Here is a 15,206-nt window from a genome sequence, read left to right on the forward strand (position 1 = left end):
ACTCATAGCAATCCCCTCAATGCCCAATCAGAAGTTGCTCCATAGTAGGGTGCACATATCAGATTTCTTGATCCAACATCCTCTTACTCTGTATCTCATAACAGTCAGTAGACATGGAGGATGGGAAGCCTGATCTGCTGCTGGTCAAAGAGGAGACAATAGAAGATGGACCAGAGACCATTGATCTGCTGAGTGGACTAAAGATGGGGAGCAAGGTAAGGGAGAAATACATATAGCCTACATACAGTAATAGATCTTCAGTGGGAATAGTGATGCACCTGGCTATTATTTTTTCTTAATTCATAAAATGAAATCAATACAGCGTATGTTTACATACAAAAACGCCACATTATAATGTATGAACCTGACCAGGTAATTGACAAAAAAACTCCATATGTAGTTTTCTCTACCATGTTTGTAAAGTCAATTTTCTAAACTCTTCCTGCAGATGACTGGGTGGCCATCTTGGATTCCCAGACCCAGACAGGTGCAGCCAAGGGCCCAGGGGACAATGTCACTGAGCAGGCCAGGACCAGAGGCGACATAGTGGAGGTCAGTGGATGGGACAGCGTCTTCAACTCTGGGCTGGGGAGCAACACTGTTAATCACAACCAGAAAAAGACAGTGGAACATAAAACAACAACCAAACTTAGTCTCCATGACAACAGACTGGCTGAGACCAGGGCGCGTAGATTTGGTCTGCGAGGGCGAGGGAGGTGTCAGTATGCGGCGGGAGAGAACAGACACAGACTCGGCTAGCGATGCTCCGTCCTGCTCCTATAGTTGTGATTCAGAGAGACTGATGGCGCCTCAGGTTAACCCCGTAACAGGTGCTGCCTTCAGCCTGCCTTCATAGGATCTATCAACTGGAACATGGACCCTGTGACAACACAGACACTTCCTGGCCTTCATCCTCCTCACACTCTCCTAATGTTAAACCAGACCTCGGACAATGCCAGTGCCTCAACACTAAATGGCTACACAAGCCCATTGACAAATGACAGTGGTAGTGATGCTATCAGTAGATCCGGTGGCAAGAGAAGCGCTTCCCCTGTTCATTCTGTGGGAAAGCCTTCCAGTTTCCGCAAACAGGTGGAGATCCACCAGAGAATGCACACAGGGGAGAAACCTTTCAGCTGCCAACTGTGCCGGGCCAGTTTTTCACAATCATCCAGCTTGAAGAGGCACCAGAGAGTCCACACAGGGGAGAAACCCTACAGCTGCCCCCAGTGTGAGAGCGGTTCTCCCACCAGCACCATCTGAAGGTGCACCTGAAGGTCCACACGGGAGAGGCCGTTCGCCTGTACGCACTGCGGGAAGAGGTTCTCAGAGGAGCTACCTCAGGATACACCAGCAGCAAATGCACACGGCCCATGTATAGTGTATAGTGATATGTAATGTAGTACTAGTTAGTTTGTAGTTAATTCTGTTGGTTTTGGATGTAGTAGGGAACTGGATGAGGTGAACTGAGAAAGCATGAGTATGATGAGGCAGAGGAAATGATATGGTGATGGTGTCTGTAAAAATGTTTCACTGATTAAGAGTGACAACTTTGTCCTGTTGTTTGATGATGTTTTGTAATGAGGAAATGATTGGGCCTTACTTTTTATGTTTACTTGACATAAAGTAGTGAAGCTGTGTGTAATGTGTAACCTTTTCCAAAGTATTCTAAAATAATTTTTTATCAAAGTGAGGGTACCAGATTTACAGAAAATCTAGTGTTACCATAGTGAGAAAAGTTATTCTACTTATATCGTTTTGTGGAATAAAAATACTGTACTATTTAAATACAAAGTTGACTCTCTGAATATTTTTGTTTTTCTTATCGGAGTCTTACCAAAATATGTCATTCTTGAATCAACACATTGCCATTTTTTTAATAATAAACTCCAATGGCTCCATATTGTAAGGTACTTCAATCAGTGTTAGAGATTAACTTGTCTATGGTTAACATTTTATATTATCATGTCATGTTTCTGTGTGTACAGCAAAGAGTTTCTTATACAAACCTTTATGCTTTTCTGTTCAATTTGTGTTTACAGTCTTGCAGTCCATGAGGACCTGCTGATATCAGGTGTTGCTGGCAGGAGACTGGACCTCTGAAGTGGCTGGTCACAATCCCTGGCTCTAGATCAGAACCCTGGATCAGAAGCCGTCACTCTTCCTTCCCGAGTCAGAACAAGGACCCAACTGCGAATGACAGAGACAACACCACCACCACAAAGAAGACAACCAGCGGACAGGTGGACTGAACATCCTCAGTCCTGGTGGTCATCACAGAGACAGAGGCTCCAGTCAGGGGATCTAGTCTGCAGCCCAGAACCTCAGTGCATGGCTACCCCACAAATACAGACAGGGTCAGGATGGGCGTTCACCACAAGAGGTACCTAGCCTATAACACAGCACACAATCCAAAGAACACCGAACAATGGCTAGATGTCAAGGAGGGAGCGCAAAGACTAACCACCTGAAAGTGATTGCTGCTGCTTCTACTTCTTGTGGTGTCATTGGGTCACAACGTGGGAGGCTGAGCATTTGGACGGACGCTGTCAAGCCGTATGCCTGCCCTAAGTGTGGGAAGCGCTTCGCTGAGGCGGAACTATGTGAAGAAGCACCAGACCGTTCCACACCAAGGAGAGGCCCTTCAAGTGCAAACTGTTACAAGAGCTTCTCCTTCCTGAGTAGCCTTACCAGACATATGAATGTCCACAATGGGGAGGAATTGTAGAGGTGGCTTGAGATGTACACAGGGGATGTCTGGGAACTATTCTTTAGCTGACATTATAGTTATGTGAAGTGTCTTGGGGTAGGAGGGTAATTAAACACATACCCCTCATTAACTTGTCATTTGAAACAGGCTTGTGTAAATACCTGTTTTTGAGAGACAGTAAACCTGGGCTATAACAATTACAGTTGAATATTTACCTTAGATGGAATAAAGTAATTTTTTTAAAATGTTCTACTATATTCTTGCTAACACTGTTCTCTCTAAAACACTGATGAATAGGTTTGATGTGTAATGTAATAAGCAGTACTTTATTTCAAAGAACAGTGCGCATACCTTTTTTTTATTTAACCACACCCTTTGCTCTATGATGACCCCAACCAACAAGATCCTTGAAGAAAGCCGTCGGTGAGACGCTGGAGTGATGGCGGAAGCGCAAGTGCTGTTTAAAGCTGATAGTGGGTCGAGTAGAGTAGTATTATCTACCCGTACAGTAGGTGGCGGCATGCACATCCAATTGTTGCGAACGCCATTATACCAGAGAAGAAGTAAAACAACATTTTTCGTCAGTGTAAACGGGAAGTGAACATTGACCAAGAACAATTTCTTACGTTAGCGTTTTTGTTGTTATTTAGACGTTTATTAACACCCTGGAACTCAAAATATGAATATTTTAACTGCACAACATCACATACTTACCCCAGGTAGTCTTTAATTCGCGTTGGAGACAGGTCGTGGATGATAGATGTTATCTAGGTAACGCTAGCTAACTTAGCTGCTAACAATGGCTAACTGCATGGTTTTTCACACGCAAATAGCCTCCATTATGGAGGTGCTAGCGAATGCAGCCGTGGAAGAGATCTGTAAACTCGTAGACGACGACTATGCAGTGTTTCGTTTGGAAATAACTCAAAGCCAGAAAGAAAACAGGGGATTGCGGAAGAAACTACAGCTACTGGAACTGAAGACGGCACGAGAGCGCGCCCTTGCTAGTCGTCCCAGTAGTGTCAAACTCCTCGACCGATATAGAGGCTTGGCAAGAGGTACATTTTGATTTTGTTCAATGCGGGGGTTGGCGCCCCATTCCTCTCTGCGCATGTGTTCAGATGTGTTACCCAGAATTGGATCTTGTTCAGTGTTTTGGACAGTATGCAATACTTACCTTGATTACCTAGCCATTTTGCTATTTTTTTTATTTGACCTTTATTTGACCAGGCTTCTTGCACAAAGACAATCATATTCTAACCAGATTCATGATTTGCTGAATGTCCTATTGTCAAACTCAATTAAAATAATCTGATGCATGGAAAATAATCAATCAATAAATAGTATATCAAGAAGTTATAAGAAGTGTTACCTTACATCCTAGACAGTGTCTATAGTGTACAATATAGCATTGACAGTACCTAATTTAACCACCCCTTTCCCCCAATCACTCTCTTAGGTGAAGGACATCTCACTCGAGGCCATAGAAGCTTTGTGAAGCCAGCAAGACATAACACGTGTAGAGATGACCAACCAATCACTGTTGATGAGGGGAGTGGAACCTCAACCGAGCATGCTATCGTGATAGAGGTTAGTGTCACAGTGTAACATTAGAAATTACAGTGCATCAAATGTGGCCCGTTTATTTCAGAAAGGCTCCCCTCAGCTATTAATTTGCTTACATGTACATCCTTATATATCTAACATATGGGAGTTTGTGAAACTTCCCTGAGATATTGTTATCAAATTAAACTAATTTACCGGTAATAACCTCTCTTCTTGTGTCAGGATACAGAGGCTGCAGGTCCTGGGGTCAAGCTGGAGAGGTCTGAAGGAGAGGAGGACCCACAGCACAGTAGAGACATCCAGACTGAAGCAGCGGCTGGAGTGGCGCCCCCTGTTGCCACGGAGGACCTCACCGCCACCATGCCCCAGCCCAGGACCCGACACAGCATCACGGAGGTCAGTGGAACGCCGAACGCCATCCTCAAGTCAGAGACAGACACCAAGACTTTAACTGTAACACAAAGGCTTTTTACACACAGGATCTGACCACAGGTCAGACCCAGAGAGACTGGGGCTGGGGCGACTGGGCTGTCCTCCTACTCCCGGCTCAGAGTATTTACTTTGTGATAACCTGTGCTCAAGGGCGGTTCAGGTTAATTCCCATCGAGACTCAGGTGATGCGTTAGGAGGCTGGCAGTGATCTGTCTTGTTCTTACGCTACAGAGATGGACCCTGGCAACATGCCCTTGGGTTTAGAGACACAGACTGATCTGTCTAGAGGGGACTGGAACCAGTACAGTAGTAGTGTATACTCTGAAGGGTGCCTAGATAAGAAAGGCGAGGTTATAGTCGTTGATGAAGTGACTGTAAAAGTGGAGGGTGACGCTCCTCCCATGGAATGTGGATGAGACTCACTTAGGAGAAGGACACTCACAAGGCAGAGATTTCTTAGATTACAGGGAAAGCTTAGAGACAAATCCAAATGACGTGACCCACTCCCCTTTACACACGCTCAGATATCGAGACCCAGTGTCCACGTTGATGGGGCCTTCCAATTCACATGGCCGCGTCCTTTTCGATCAGGTATTGAACTCAAACGACATGACTAGAACTCAGGCTCAGGGAGGGGAGCAACATCAGGCAATAGTAAAGAAAAACGGTTCCTCTGCATGTTCTGTAACAAAGGCTTCAGCTGCCTCCAGAAGGTGGAGATCCACCAGAGGGTCCACACAGGGGTGAAACCCTTTAGCTGTACCCAGTGTCACATGCGCTTCACCCAGGCTGGTGACTTGAAGAGGCACCAGAGGGTCCACACAGGGGGAGAAACCCTTCAGCTGTACCCAGTGTCAGATGCGCTTCTCCCACTCGTCCAGCCTGAAGAGGCACCAGAGGGTCCACACAAGGGAAACCCTAAAGCTGCCCCCCAGTGTAAGAAGAGATTCACCGACTAGAACCAGCTAAAGATGCACCTGAAGGTCCACATAGAAAGTAACCATTCCACGCGATAGCTTCGGACGTTTAGGATCAAACCCTGCATTAAAGACAAAGATACATTTTCATTTTTGTCAGCAGAAAAGATCCACAGATGAATTTGGAATAACGAGAGTAACAGATTTCAGTGTTGAATATTCCTGTGTAGAATATTGCATCCAGACATTGTGTGATATATAAGGCATATATAAGCCTAAAAGTATGTTACATATTGTGTTTGTACTGTAGCTATATGATGTTCACAAATGCCTATTTCATTACTTCCATTCAACTACTTTTTTATTTTCTCCAAAACACTTAATGAGAAAATGAATGCAGGTCATCAAGTTCATACAGATTGAGACTTTTACATTTGAGTGATTTAGCAGGCACTCTTATCCAGAGCGAAGTACAGTTAATGTATTCATTTTAAGAAAGCTGGGTTAAACAACCACATAACACAGTCGTAGCAAGTACATTTTCCCTAAATAAAGTACTTATCAGCAAAGTCAGTGCTAGTAGGAAGATACATTCTTTTTTGGCAGGGACTCTGCTGTTCTAGCTTCAGTGGGAAGCTGGTTCCATCATTGGGGTGCTAGGACAGAGGAGAGCTTTGACTGGGCTGAGTGGGAGCTGACCCCTCGTAGGGGGTGGGGACGGAGGCAAGCACCGTGGTCTTGTAGTGGATCGCGAACTTCGACTGGAATCCAGTGGAGTGTGCGGAGTAGCGGGGTGACATGGGAGAACTTGGGAAGGTTGAACACTAGGCGGACTGCAGCGTTCTAGATAAGTTGCAGGGGTTTGATGGCACAAATGGGGAGCCCAGCCAACAGAGAGTTGCAGTAGTCTCGACGGGAGATGACAACCGCCTGGATTAGGGCCTGCTTCGCTTCCTGTGTGAGGACCATGAACCTTGGAGCGGGCAGGCCTTCCCCGGGAGGAAGAGCTGTTCCGTCTTGTCGAGGTTGAGCTTGAGGTGGTGGGCTAACATCCAAGCTGAGATGTCTGTCAGGCACGCAGAGATACATATGTATGTGTGGTTTTCATATGGTGTATTTAACACTTGTTTATGTTTAATAAACACAATGGGACTTTTCATTCTAAGACTTTTATTGAGACTCTCTTTAGTATACATCACATCTGATCTCACTCTATTCGGCATACACATACTAAATATACCTACATACCCACACACTAACAAACACCTACTGTACACATAAATAGTTTAGTCAGGTTTGTCTGATGACTTGACTTATTTTTTACCCACAACATCATATTTATGTCCACCATGATGGGTTTAACAACAATGAAGTCATTCTGTAATTACAGTAAGGACTCAAACATAGTGGGGATGGGTAAACACTCCGGGGCCATATTTGCGAACGTTAGAAACCGTTTAAATGTAAACAGTTACTGTCTCTGCACATTAGCCAATTAAAATCATTGATTTACTTGCATGTGATAGTAGGCTACATTGTAGCAGGTCCCATCAGATAACCTGCCACACGTTAGTCCTATGCTAACCTCACCAGATGACAGTGATTATTTCCTGGAACAAGTTCTGCATCAGCCAATTATAAATGTTGACGTAGATTGAGGTGAACAAACTACCATAAGAGCGACCTTAAAGTCAAGCACTCTCTATCATCCTACAGATGGCAGTAACAGTTTTAGTTATTTTAAAGAAGTTGATCACGAGTCCAAACTCAAAACCACGTTGGTGAGCATCCACACTAGAGGAAAGTATATCGTTTATCTTCTACAGCAGGGCCGGCCCTAGCCTTTTGGGGGGCCCTAAGAGAGATTTGGTTGGGGGCCCACCACCTCACGGCAAAACACTTTAGTGGTCCCCCTTTGAGGGCGGAGAGAGAATTTCAGGTTTAAAGTTCCTGCAATTCTACACATTTTGCCATGGGGTGTATGCCGCTATGCCTTGGACCGGCCCTGTTCTACAGTACACCTGTAAATCAAATGATCAACGCATCCTATAAAAAAATCACTGTAAAAACGGTTAAATCCTTGGATTGATGAGGAATTGAAAAATTGTATGGTTGAGAGGGATGAGGCCAAAGGTATGGCAAATAAGTCTGGCAGCCCAATCGATTGGCAAACGTGCTGTAGTAGCTAACAGGGTGTAGTAACATCAGTCAGTGGTGTGTTTTCTGTTCTCTTTAGATAAACAGAGAGCTCTGGTGGTGTTTAACAAACCAGTCTGGCAGCAGCGGTACAGTCCAAAAACTAAACCTCCTGAATGGTACCCTATCCCCTTTATAGCGCAATAGTTTTGACCCTATGGGGCACACTGACACCAATGGGCCCTTGTCAAACGTAGTGCACTAAAATAGGGATTATGGTGCCATTTTGACCACTAGCCTGAACATCTGCTCTGTTTCTACTGAGAACTGTCTAACTGGTGTTGTCTGTGTCCCAGATCTGTCTCTAGTAGCCTGGTCCCAGATCTCTCTCTAGTTGCCTGGTCCCAGATCTCTCTCTAGTTGCCTGGTCCCAGATCTCTCTCTAGTTGCCTGGTCCCAGATCTGTCTCTAGTTGCCTGGTCCCAGATCTGTCTCTAGTTGCCTGGTCCCAGATCTGTCTCTAGTTGCCTGGTCCCAGATCTGTCTCTAGTTGCCTGGTCCCAGATCTGTCTCTAGTTGCCTGGTCCCAGATCTGTCTCTAGTTGCCTGGTCCCAGATCTGTCTCTAGTTGCCTGGTCCCAGATCTGTCTCTAGTTGCCTGGTCCCAGATCTGTCTCTAGTTGCCTGGTCCCGGTCTGTCTCTAGTAGCCTGGTCCCAGATCTGTCTGGATGGCCCAAACAGACTTTCTCTCAGGCTGTGTCTCTGTTTGTCTAGTTGTTGCACATCGTTTCCGTTCATTGCTCAAGCCAGCCTTGTGGCATTCTCTTACCTAATACCAAAGTTGCAGGGTCTGGATTCACAAAACATTTCTTAAGGTTTTCAAAATCCAGACTCAATGCATGGCTCACCTAGTCTCAACCTGCTTCCAAACAGCAGTACAGGGGAAGGGGGGATAATGCACCAAATGTAACTATTGAACAGCCATGCATGTCCCCATCTGTAGCCTATTGGCTGTCTTGACTGAGTCTGCTTCTGGCACCAATAACATCCCTTCTCCTTCTATAGCAGCTCCTTTATTGGTCACTTAGCAGGATGTTACAGTTTAGCACCAGCTCTATGTCTAACTATCTATACCTTTCAGTGCCAATATGACAATTTGTAAGTCGCTCTGGATAAGAGCGTCTGCTAAATGACGAAAATGTAAATGTAAATGTGCTGCAAATTAAATCATGTGACTAAACTAAGTAAAAATAACTATACTATGAAACAAAAATAAATAATATAAAGAATGATAGTAAAAAGCTTTGGAGAGCCTTAAATGACATTTTGGGAAAAAAGGCAAACTCGGCTCCATCATTAATTGAATCAGATGGCTCATTCATTACAAAACCCACTGATATTGCCAACTACTGTAATAACTTTTTAATTGGCAAGATAAGCAAACTTTGGCATGACATGCCAGCAACAAACGCTGACACTAAATATCCAAGTATATCTGACCAAATTATGAAAGACAAGCATTGTACTTTTGAATTCCGTAAAAGGAAGAGGTGAAAAAATTATTGTTGTCTATCAACAATGACAAGCCACCGGGGTCTGACAATCTGGATGGAAAATTACTGAGGATAATAGCGGACGATATTGCCACTCCAATTTGCCATATCTTCACTTTAAGCCTAGTAGAAAGTGTGTGCCCTCAGGCCTGGAGCAAAGCAAAAGTCATTCCGCTACCCAAGAATAGTAAAGCCCCCTTTACTGGTTCAAATAGCCGACCAATCAGCCTGTTACCAACCCTTAGTAAACTTCTGGAAAAAATGGTGTTTCACCAGATACAATGCTAATTTACAGTAAACAAATTGACAACAGACTTTCAACATGCTTATAGGGAAGGACATTCAACAAGCACAGCACTTACACAAATTGATGATTGGCTGAGAGAAATTGATGATAAAAAGATTGTGGGGGCTGTTTTGTTACACTTCAGTGTCGTTTTTGACATTATTGATCATAGTCTGCTGCTGGAAAAAAGTATGTTTTATGGCTTTACACCCCCCTGCTTTATACGTTTTTAAAAATGTATGCACACATGACTGTAAGTCGCTTTGGATAAAAGCGTCTGCTAAATGGCATATTATTATTATTATATTATTATTATATTGTGGATAAAGAGTTACTTGTATAACAGAACACAGAGGGTGTTATTTAATGGAAGCATCTCCAACATAATCCAGGTAGAATCAGGAATTCTCCAGGGTAGCTGTTTAGGCCCCTTACCTTTTTAAATCTTTACTAACGACATGCCACTGGCTTTGAGTAAAGCCAGTGTGTCTATGTATGCGGATGACTCAACACTATACACGTCAGCTACAACAGCAACTGAAATGACTGCAACACATAACAAAGAGCTGCAATTAGTTTCAGAATGGGTGGCAAGGAATAAGTTAGTACTAAATATTTCAAAAATTAAAAGCATTGTATTTGGGACAAATCATACCCTAAACCTCAACTACATCTCGTAATGAATAATGTGGAAATTGAGCAAGTTGAGGTGACTACACTGCTTGGAGTAACCCTGGATTGTAAACTGTCATGGTCAAAACATATTGATACAACAGTAGCTAAAGTCTGTCCATAATAAAGTGCTGCTCTGCCTTCTTAACAACACTAGCAACAAGGCAGGTTCTACAGGCCCTAGTTTTGTCGCACCTAGACTACTGTTCAGTAGTGTGGTCAGGTGCCACAAAGAGGTACTGCAATTGGCTCAGAACAGGACAGCACGGCTGGCCCCTTAAAAGTACACGGAGAGCTAACACTAATGATATGCATGTCAATCTCTCATGGCTCAAAGTGGAAGAGAGATTGATGTCATCACTACTTGTTTTTGTAGGAAGTGTTGACAAGCTGAATGTACCGAGCTGTCTGTTTAAACTACTAGCACACAGCTCGGGACACCCATGCATACCCCACAAGACATGCCACCAGAGGTCTCTTCACAATCCCCAAGTCCAGAACAGACTATGGGAGGCGCACAGTACTACATAGAGCCAAGACTACATGGAACTCTATTCCACATCAGGTAACTGATGCAAGCAGTAGAATCAGATTTTTTAAAACAGGTAAAAATACACCTAATGGAACAGCGGGGACTGTGAAGAGACACACACAAAGGTACCGACACATGCATACATTGTAATATTGTTGTATGGTGGTATTATACATTTTGTATTGTAGATATGTAGTGGTGTAATAATGTTATATGATGTACTGTTTTATCTTTTTGTTTTATATGTAATGTAAGTGCTTTAATGTGTTGGACCCCAGGAAGAGTAGCTGCCAAGGCAGCAGCTAATGGGGATCCCTAATAAATACAAATACAAATACAAATAAGGTGGTAAGACAAGACCATTCAGTGCTTTCAGGGTGTGTTCATAGTCATAGTGACAACTGACAGTAAGAAGCTAAATATTAGCTAGATATTAGACCTACACTAATTGTGGTAGTGTGTTGTGAGGAGAAATGCAGGCAAAACCTTGTAAATGAAGATTACCAATACATTTTATGAGTAGCTTCTTGTTGCAGTCCCTCTTGCTGACGACACACAGGCTACTGGCACTGCTACATAAATAATCGTTGCTACTATACGCTATATTACATAACATTGTAGGCTACATTTACATGTACAATGTTTTAGATGTATTTTTATAGTCATCTTCTTTGTCACATATGCATTATTTGAGTCGAGGGCCCACAGTGGAGCGCTTTGTCGTCAAATGAAATCCTTGCCTCGAAGGGGATTAGAACTCGCGGCAATCGTACCTTGCCGTCTCTGGGCTTACTGCCTTAGTGGATCACACCACCAATTAGTGATGGCAGTAAGGGTAAATTACAACTATTTGACAAGACTACGAGCGTCTTCGACTTAAAAAAAAAATGATGTATGAATATAAACTTACATGTTGTATAATCCTCCTGCATCTTTATTGCTCAACATTGTCTAACATTATAATCCTCCTGCATCTTTATTGCTCAACATTGTCTAACATTAGTACTATTAGCTAGTAGCCTAGTCAAGGATGCATCAATGCAATATTGGCACACAACATTTTGTTACAGACCAACGGAACAAAAGGCAACCTTGAATTTTTTGGTTTAAAATATCCCTCTGGTGGCCAGGGTTGACCTATTTGGAGAAATACTATTTGTTGGTGGATATAAAGTCTAAGATCTTTGATAGGCTGATGTGGAATTTTGTTCCAGGAAATAATCAGTCATCTGGTGAAGTTAGCATAGGGCTAACGTGTGCCAGGTTATCTGATGGGACCAGCTACAATGCAGCATTCTATCACGTGCAAGTAAATTGACGATTTTAATTGGCTGATGCATATTTTGTGACAGAGCAACTGTTTGAATTTAAACTGTTTCTAATGTTCACAAGTATGGCCCATCCATCTTTAAAGTGTGTTTATTATCTGTGTGTACGTACCCGAGGGAGTGTATGTCTGTGTAATCTGTATCACCTGTCTCTTCCAGGAGGAGGAGGGTCCAGAGGTGCTGCTGGTGAAGGAGGAGGGGTGTGAGGAGGGTCTGGGGAACCCTGAGGGGACCATGGTCATGGAGGACAACCAGACTACACCTCCTCCTGAGGAACCAGCTGAGCAGAACAGGACCACACACAGTCTCAGTGAGGTGAGCCCACTGAAATACTGTCTGAATGGTATTAGGTCAGGTCCCGTATCACAAAGCCTCTCGGAGTAGGAGTGCTGATCTAGGATCAGTTCATCCTTTTAGATCATAATGAATAAGATTATATGGAAAGATCCTAGATCAGCACTCCTACGCTGAGGCTTTGTGGATACGGGCCCAGGTCTTGATTAATTTTGTCTTTAATTAAGTGTGGGACCATGTCTTTGAATTATCAAACCATTAAAGAGTGTCAAGTAATCTAAATAAATAACACGTTTGCATAGTACTCATAGCAATCCCTCATTGCCCAATCAGAATTCTTGATCCAACATTGTCACGAGAATTTCTATCTCTAATTAATCAAACTTAATCCTTTGAATAATTCCCAGAGGGTGTAAGGCTCTGGTTTAATCATGAATTAAACGAAGGTCCGCAACCAACAAGAATGATCTGTATGTTTTAATCATGGAGAGCTCTGCCGCCAAAAAATACATATACAGCCTTTATACCCCCTGACACACAAAGGCACTTTGCTCCGCCCACCTTTAAACAGCTTCTCAGTCCCCTTCACCCTGGAATGCTTTCTCAGCAGTTTCTAACTCCTCCCCCTCTGTTAGTGGGTTGACACTACATTATAACTCTAACACCGTTCACACATTTATACTGTATTTGGGGTGAAATCCTTTAGTCATTATTCTTAAAATACAAATTAATCTATCAAACATCCTCTCACTCCATCTCTTACAGTCAGTAGACATGAAGGATGGGAAGCCTGATCTGCTTCTGGTCAAAGAGGAGACAATAGAAGACGGACCAGAGAGCATTGATCTGCTGAGTGGACTAAAGATGGGGAGCAAGGTCAAGAGAAATACATACAGCCTACATACAGTAATAAACTCAGCAAAAAAGAAACGTCCTTTTCAGGACCCTGTCTTTCAAAGATAATTCTTAAAAATCCAAAATAACTTCACAGATCTTCATTGTAAAGGGTTTAAACACTGTTTCCCATGCTTGTTCAATGAACCATAAACAATTAATGAACATGCACCTATGGAACGGTCGTTAAGACACTAACAGCTTACAGACGGTAGGCAATTAAGGTCACAGTTATGAAAACTTAGGACACTAAAGAGGCCTTTCTACTGACTCTGAAAAACACCAAAGAAAGATGCCCAGGTCCCTGCTCATCTGCGTGAACGTGCCTTAGGCATGCGAGGCATGAGGACTGCAGATGTAGCCAGGGCAATAAATTGCAATGTCCGTACTGTAAGACGCCAAGACAGCGCTACAGGGAGACAGGACGGACAGCTGATCGTCCTCGCAGTGGCAGACCACATGTAACAACACCTGCACAGGATCGGTACATCCGAACAAAAAGTGCTCTTCACTGACGAGTCGCGGTTTTGTCTCACCAGGGGTGATTGTCGGATTTGCGTTTATCGTCGAAGGAATGAGCGTTACACCGAGGCCTGTACTCTGGAGTGGGATCGATTTGGAGGTGGAGGGTCCGTCATGGTCTGGGGTGGTGTGTTACAGCATCATCGGACTGAGCTTGTTGTCATTGCAGGCAATCTCAACGCTGTGCGTTACAGGGAAGACCTCCTCCTCCCTCATGTGGTACCCTTCCTGCAGGCTCATCCTGACATGACCCTCCAGCATGACAATGCCACCAGCCATATGGCTCGTTCTGTGCGCGATTTCCTGCAAGAAAGGAATGTCAGTGTTCTGCCATAGCCAGCGAAGAGCCCGGATCTCAATCCCATTGAGCACATCTGGGACCTGTTGGATCGGAGGGTGAGGGCTAGGGCCATTCCCCTCCAGAAATGTCTGGGAACTTGGGGTAACATCTCACAGCAACAACTGGCAAATCTGGTGCAGTCCATGAGGAGGAGATGCACTGCAGTACTTAATGCAGCTGGTGGCCACACCAGATACTGACTGTTACTTTTGATTTTGACCCCCCCTTTGTTCAGGGACACATTATTCCATTTATGTTAGTCACATGTCTGTGGAAGTTGTTCAGTTTATGTCTCAGTTGTTGACTCTTGTTATGTTCATACAAATATTTACACATGTTAAGTTTGCTGAAAATAAACGCAGTTGACAGTGAGAGGACGTTTCTTTTTTTTGCTGAGTTTACATCTTCAGGAATAGTGATCCTCTTTTTCTTCATTCATTAAATCAAATCAATACAACTTATGTTTACATACAAAAACACACATTATAATGTATGAACTTGACAAAAAAAAAACTCCATATGTAGAGTTTTCTCTGCCATGTTTGTAAAGTCTATTTTGTAACCTCTTCCTGCAGGTGGTTGGCTGGAGGCTAACAGAGGAGACTGGGCGGCCATCTTGGATTCTCAGACCCAGACGGGTGCAGGCAAGGGCCCAGGGCACAATGTCATAGAGCAGGCCAGGACCAGAGGTGACATAGTGGAGGTCAGTGGATGGGACAGCGTCTTCAACACAGTTATCCACAACCAGAAACAGACAGTTGAACACAAAACAACAACCGAACTTAGTCTCCATGACAACAGATTGGCTGAGACCAGGGCGAGGCGTAGATTTGGTTTGCAGGTACGGGGAGGTGTCCGTATGCGGCGGGAGAGAACAGACACAGACTCTGCTAGTGATGCTCCGTCCTGCTCCTATAGTTGTGATTCAGAGAGACTGATGGCGCCTCAGGTTAACCCCCTAACAGCTGCTGCCTTCAGCCTGCCTTCTATAGGATCTATCAACTGGAACATGGACCCTGTGAC

Source organism: Coregonus clupeaformis, chromosome 22 (genome assembly GCF_020615455.1).
Source record: "Coregonus clupeaformis isolate EN_2021a chromosome 22, ASM2061545v1, whole genome shotgun sequence".
In the NCBI taxonomy this organism is placed as follows: Eukaryota; Metazoa; Chordata; class Actinopteri; order Salmoniformes; family Salmonidae; genus Coregonus; species Coregonus clupeaformis.